Raw genomic sequence first — 7,074 nt, 5'->3', positions numbered from 1 at the left:
AGAGTCTAGAATTAAATTAGTTTAAAATTACCTTTAGATTAGTATCTTCAAAATCTACACACACACACACATCTTTCAGATTGGGAAGCTGGTCCCATTATCCCCAGTCGGACCCGCTACACCAAATGGGCAAGGAGCCGCCAACCAGGTTCCCGACCGGGTGGGTATCCCCCTTGTTGTTGACCCGATTTCGGGGCCCTCAACATATTTGGCGCTAGAAGGAGGGCACGAACTATGAATGGCAAACAAGTCAAAATCTAACTGCCATTATGAGAGTAAATCACCCTCATCAACTCCCCCGACTTCTCCACTACGGTTAAACCCGGAGTTAGAAGTCGCTCGAGTATCCACCACTGCTACCTACTCCAATATATCAGACCAACTCATTATTGAACCCCCTGAAATTCAAACTTTGATTCGTAAACTCCAGGGATTCTCTATTTTTTCTCATAGGTCTGATAAATCTAATAGCAACATGACTTCGCAGTACAACCCTGCTCATCCTTTGACCAGATTGAAGAGTGAAAAATTTGGTATTCAACCAAGTGAACTCCCTCTCCCCACTAGGAAAAGAGCAAGGAAAGCACCACCAGAGTCTGACCGTGAGACTCTTTCATCCACTTCATCCATTTCAACACCCTCACCGTGAAGTCAACTACCCACATCCTCATCCCAAATCACTCATCCATCTTCCACAACACTTCCTCTTCAATCATCAAAGATCATAATACCTTCATCTTCTCAGCATCAGATATTATCTTCTGCACTCTCATTAACTAGCGGCTCAACGATGGCCCAGTCTCCATGGAACAATCCTGGGGCGGTTTTAATGCCTCCGCCCCTGAGCCCAATACCGGCCCATCCTGAGAAGTGGCTACCTAAATTCAATCCAGAAACAGGCATGCTAGCTGAAGAGCATATCAATAATTTCATGCTTTCTGTTAATCTCAACGGAGTTACTAACGAAGATGATGTCGTCCGACTTTTTCCTTACACAATGCAAGGAACAGCCGGGTCATGGTACTTTTCGTTACCTTCCGGGTCCATCGCAAGTTGGGACATTTTTCAAAATCAATTCCTCACCAAGTTTGGTGATGACAGATCAACAGTGACATTGATCAATGACCTATCTAATCTTAAAGTTGAGGCTAGAGAACCCATTAAAGATTTCAATTTACGGTTCAATAAGATCCTCAACAGAATTCCCGCTGCTTCTCAACCCAGCGAGGAAGTAAGATGTGAATGGTACATCACGGCCTTACCATCTAACTTGGCTATCTTCGTAGATAGGGCAAACAAGAAGACCTTAGTTGAAAACTTAACTGAGGCGTTAGTAGTAGAAAAATACGTAGTTGCCCTAGAAAACAGATCTGCAATAGAAGAACGCAAATCTAAGAAGATCTCTTTCAAAGAAGACACGAAGAAGAAGCAAACGAAAGATCCTTTCGATATGGAAGGATTACAAAAGGTGTTAAAGGCCATGCCCAATGAGATGATTGATATAAGGAAACAAGTAGCAGAAACTTCTTCCAAAAAGCCCTTCAGATCTTTTAAAAGAAACCCTCCCATGGAGGTAAAACCTCCCAATGTTGTCTCAGACGTCGAATCTGAAGAAGAAGAAGAAGAAGAGAATACCACTGAAGGGCAGACCGATGATGAAGAAGTTGTGGAACTACAAGGAATGTGGGATTTCATCCTCCCATAAGAAGAGGATCAAGAAGCATTTCCGGTTAGCACACGAAGCAAAAATCAACTTGATCCTCCCCAAACTACCCCTAAACAGAAGGGCGCAAGCCCTGCCACAAAAGATAAGGTCGCAAAAAAGAAAACAACTGCTAGAGCGACCCAATTTAGCCCAGTCCAACCAGATCAAGCACCTCCATCAAGAACACTGATAGTGTCAGATGAAATGGAGTATAACATTATCGATGACATGAAAAAGACTAGGGCTAATATCACTCTGTATGAATTGAGAAAATTGAAAAATCAACAGAAAATAATGATGAAAGAATTGCATGCCATGCCTACTACATCTTTACCTACAGCTGTAGCTTCCCACAACATGGGAAGACCTCCAACCAACATGATCAATAAGATTGATCCGAATGACATTGCTTTGATTGGAGGAAGGTCAAGATCCCATACTCCTCCTTTTCTCCTCACTTATGAAATTTTCAATAAAAACGTGCACAATTGCTTGATTGATTCTGGTGCTTCAATGAATATTTTACCCAGATCAATATGTGCCAAATTGAATGTTCAGCCTTAGAAATCTGCAGTGCGCATAGTTCAAATTGATCTATCACAAGTTGAATTGATTAGTGAACTTAACCAGGTGACCATAAGATTGTCGTCTAACCCGAAAGTATGTCAGGTTATCGACATTCTAGTAGCTGATATCCCTGAATTCTATGGTTTAATTCTTAGTAGGGATTGGTTCGAGAAACTCCACGGATATTTCTCAACCGACTGGTCGCACATGTGGTTACCCTTCAAAGGTAAACCCAATCAAATAAAGGTTGAACGAGAATTGCACCAAAAGTACATAGTGACAAAATTGGAAGGAGAGAACGAAGAAATAGCATACAACAGCAGTATCATAGGCAATTACTCGGTAGATTCTTTCCGCGGAAATTTCAATGCTCACACTTCACCTTACTTAGAAAATTCAGTTGTGTCCCAAGTTGAAAATTTTTCCCAAACTGATGACTCAAAGTGTTTTAATTTTTTAGATAACTCTGTAAATACATCTTTATTTTGGAAATTATATTTTGATGGCTCTAAATCTAACGAGGGAACATGAGAAGGATGCGTTCTGATTAACCCAGATGGGAACAAGATCATGCTTACATATAGACTTGAGTTCGATTGCACAAACAATACAGCAGAGTACGAAGCCTTGGTGCAAGGCCTATACAAAGCAATCGGGTTGAATGTTAAGTATCTTCAAGTCTTTGGAGATTCCGAAATTGTCGTCAAATAGGTACGTAACACCATACATTTCCTGTCAAGTCATTTAAAGCACTATCAATCTTTAGTACAAGATATGAATTCACATTTCATAGCATTCAATATTTCGTCAATCCCAAGACTCCAAAATGTGAGCGTAGACCTGTTAGCTAACGTAGCCTCTAGAGTGATTCCCTCCGAAGATTTTAGTCCCGATAGGTTTTCAATAGAATTAATCTTTAGACCATCCATCCCTGACAACATCACCAACTGGAGAGTATTCAACGACGATCCATACATTGTAAATTTCCTCACTTCTGAAGGATCCTACTCAAATCAAATAATTGACGAAGACCATCATGATCACCAAATTCAGCAAAATAGCACTGATAATGCTATACCTAAATCGGTGGTTAAGTTAGAAGATTTATATGATTTGAAAAGTCGGTTTAAAAGATCTGCCAATTCTAAACTCTATAGTTCAACTCTGAACTATGAATTAGTGAACCTAGGAACCGATCAGAAGCCGCAAAATGTTAATCTAGGCCACGGCCTAGCCCCTGAAGAAAAATTAGCATATATCCATCTTCTGAGACAATACAAAAATGTTTTTGCGTGGAATTACGATGAGCTGAAAACATACAACACTTCTATCATTCAACACACTATCCCTATGATTGACAATGAAAAACCTGTCCAGCAGAAGCTTAGAAAAATCCACCCCAGCTTAGAAAATCAGATAAAGACTGAGCTAAATAAATTGTTGAGAGCCAGAATAATTTTCCCCGTCAGACACTCCAAATGGGTATCCAATATGGTGCCTGTTAGAAAGAAAAATGGAGATATTAGAATCTGTATTGATTTCCGGAATCTCAACAAAGCCTGTCAGAAAGATAATTTTCCCCTCCCACCTATGGAGCAAATACTACAGGCAGTAGTGGGCTCAGAATTAATGTCTTTCCTGGATGGATTTTTAGGATACAACCAGGTGTTGGTACATCCCGATGATCAGTTGAAAACCACATTTCGAACCAAATGGGGCACATACGCATATCAGAAGATGCCATTTGGTCTGATCAATGCTGACGCTACCTTTCAGAGAGCCAGGGACATCGCCTTTAAAGGTTTAGTCAATAAATCGGTAGTGATTTACCTAGATGTTATAACAGTGTACTCCAAGAAGCGAAGCGACCATCTCAAAGATTTGAAACAAATCTTTCAAAGATGCTTAAGGTATGGAATTTCACTTAACCCAAAGAAATCTTTTTTCGCATTAAGTGAAGGGAAATTTCTTGGATTCATAGTGTCGAAATATGGTATTCACATTGAACCTGACAGAATCAAAGAAATTTCTGAAATATCCATACCCCATAACAAAAAGGCAATGTAATCTTTTCTTGGACAGATCAATTTTGTAAAAAGGTTTGTCCCGAATTTTTCACGTATTATTTCTCCCTTACAAAATATGATAAAAAAGAATTCAAATTTTAAATGGGGTCAAGATGAGCACGAAGCATTCAACTTGATCAAACAAGCTATCATCAACGCTCCATCTTTAGCTACCCCAAATTTTTCAGAATCTTTCATCTTATACACTTTTGCCTCAGAGAAATCTTATGCCGCGATTTTGACTCAAGTAAATCAAGAGAAGGCGGAAGCTCCAATCGCTTTCTTTAGCTCGAACTTACAAGGTGCTGAACTCAATTCCTCAGACGTGGAGAAACAGGCATATGCCGTTTTCAAAGCGATCAAATATTTCAGACCCTTCTTACTTAAAGCCCATACCAAAGTCGTAGTACCATTTCCAGCAGTAAGAAACCTTTTGGTACAGAAGGATGTGGGCGAAAAGAGAGCAAATTGGATTACCGCTCTACAAGAATACGATCTTGAGATCAAACCAACAAACATCGTAAGGGGTCAAGGCTTCTGCAAGATGTTAGCTGGAGCATCGTAAATTCCTGAGAACTCATCTGAAGAGCTACACACGTATGAGGTAAGCCTAAACGACGCATAATCATTATATGCGGACACCATTTATTATCTTAACAACGAGTATGCTCCATCACACCTGGATCACACCAAGAAAAGAGCTCTGAGGTTGAAAACTAAACAATACCAGCTCATAAATGATGTTCTGTTTAAAAGGAATTAGGATTCTGTACTCCTTAGGTGTCTTGAGAAAAATGAAGCCGAAAAGGTTTTGCAGGAACTCCACAATGGACCAGCAGGTGGACACTATGCTGGAGAAGCTACTGCGCATAAGATTTTATGTGCATGATATTATTGGCCCACGTTGTTCAAAGACTCATACAGTTACGTAAGGAGATGCCAAATCTGCCAGACTGCTGCAGGGAAACAAAGGAAATCGTCCATGCCACTACAGCCGGTTAACATCGAGCAACCATTCAGCCAATGGGGCTTGGACATAATAGGTGAGATCGTTCCGCACTCTTCTAAGCAGCATAGGTATATCCTCACGGCAACAGATTATTTTACTAAATGGGTAGAAGCAGTTCCTCTCAAGACAGTTAATTCTGAAAACGTTATTGAATTCATAGATCAATTTATCATCACTAGGTTTGGATTGCCAACGGCCTTAATGTTTGATAATGCATCATACTTTTCTGGAAATGTAATGACTGAGTTTGCATTAAAAATAGGGTTCAAACTGAAATATTCTGCCAATTACTATCCGCAAGGTAATGGGTTGGCTGAATCAACAAACAAGAACCTAATCAGGATTATCAAAAGAACAGTCGACCAAAACCAAAAGAATTGGCACAAAGCGCTGGTAAATGCTTTATGGGTAGATAGAATCACGAAGAAAGCTTCAATCGGCACTTCTCCCTTTAATTTAACTTATGCGAAAGAAGTGGTTCTTCCAACTCACTTAGTCATTCCCTCTTTGTCTTTAGTACAACATATTGATGAAGTATCTACTTCCTCTTTGCAATTAAGACAAATGGAGATAATCAAACTAGAAGAACGCCGAGAACAAGCTAAGAAAACCCATGCTCACCACCAAGCACTAATAAAATCCTCTTTTGACTCAGCCATCATAACCAAAAAGAACTTTTAGATGGGAGATTTAGTTTTGAAATGGGATAAGGCTCTGTTGAAGCCTCGAAAATCGCTGCAACAACATCGGGGATAACCACCCGGTCCGGACCTTAGTACAACTCCTTTTCCGTTTGGAATAGTGTCTCCGACTGGGGATAATGGGACCAGTTTCCCAAAAGTAGATAAGCGGGATGAATGGAGGACTTATAAAACTAAGCTAGCGATGGGCGGATAACTAAACTATTTAACAAGAATACAAGAATTATAACCTATCCCGGGAATCTATTGAACTTTAAAGTGCTGCGTTTAATGGTCTCTGTCTAAGGACAGGCATATAGATGACTCCATCGATCAGACATAGATATTAATTCATTCAATATTACTGTGCCTAAATAATTAAGCTCAGCGATTACAACAATATTACCGCACTCATCATTTATATTATCAACATATACATGATTAAAAGGAAAGCATATCATAAAACATCCAATAGTGGTATGAATGTAGATCTGCTGTTACAGCGCATGCATATAGTCAACAATAGCAAGGATAATCAAATAACAATTCACATAACAGGAATGAATTCAGACATAGATAGAAATACCATATGAGCTGCTTTGACACTCCCAATATCAATCGCTACTTGTAATTCCTTATCCAACGCAGAAACATTCACAACGACGACAATAGTGCACAATTGCATAAAAGCTTCTTTGCTGAATTAAGAAAGATTGGTCCAGTTTCATAAAAGAATATTGACTGAAGCACAATAGTGCAAACTTCAGTCTTTAAGTCTGGTACAAAACTTTACAACCCTTTCCAAAACAATGAAAGGGTCTATAAATACTAAATTAATCTAAATATCTATTAAACTGAAAATGCAACTAAATCGGTATCAATAAATTTTGATCCTATTTTTCTCAGCGATCTGGCAATCGGCGACATGATTCATCAGGTAGGCTACTTGCCTTTAAATCTGAGCTGACTTATCGCAAGCATTGGCTCTACTTCAGGAGGTTTGTTGAGGCGCGAACTGAGCTGGGTAGCATAGGTGGCATCCTGAAT

Source organism: Pinus tabuliformis, chromosome 4_1 (genome assembly GCF_031772625.1).
Source record: "Pinus tabuliformis cultivar Carrire ecotype Pingquan chromosome 4_1, CPIR1, whole genome shotgun sequence".
Lineage (NCBI taxonomy): Eukaryota > Viridiplantae > Streptophyta > Pinopsida > Pinales > Pinaceae > Pinus > Pinus tabuliformis.
Note: the sequence above shows the minus strand (reverse complement) of the source record.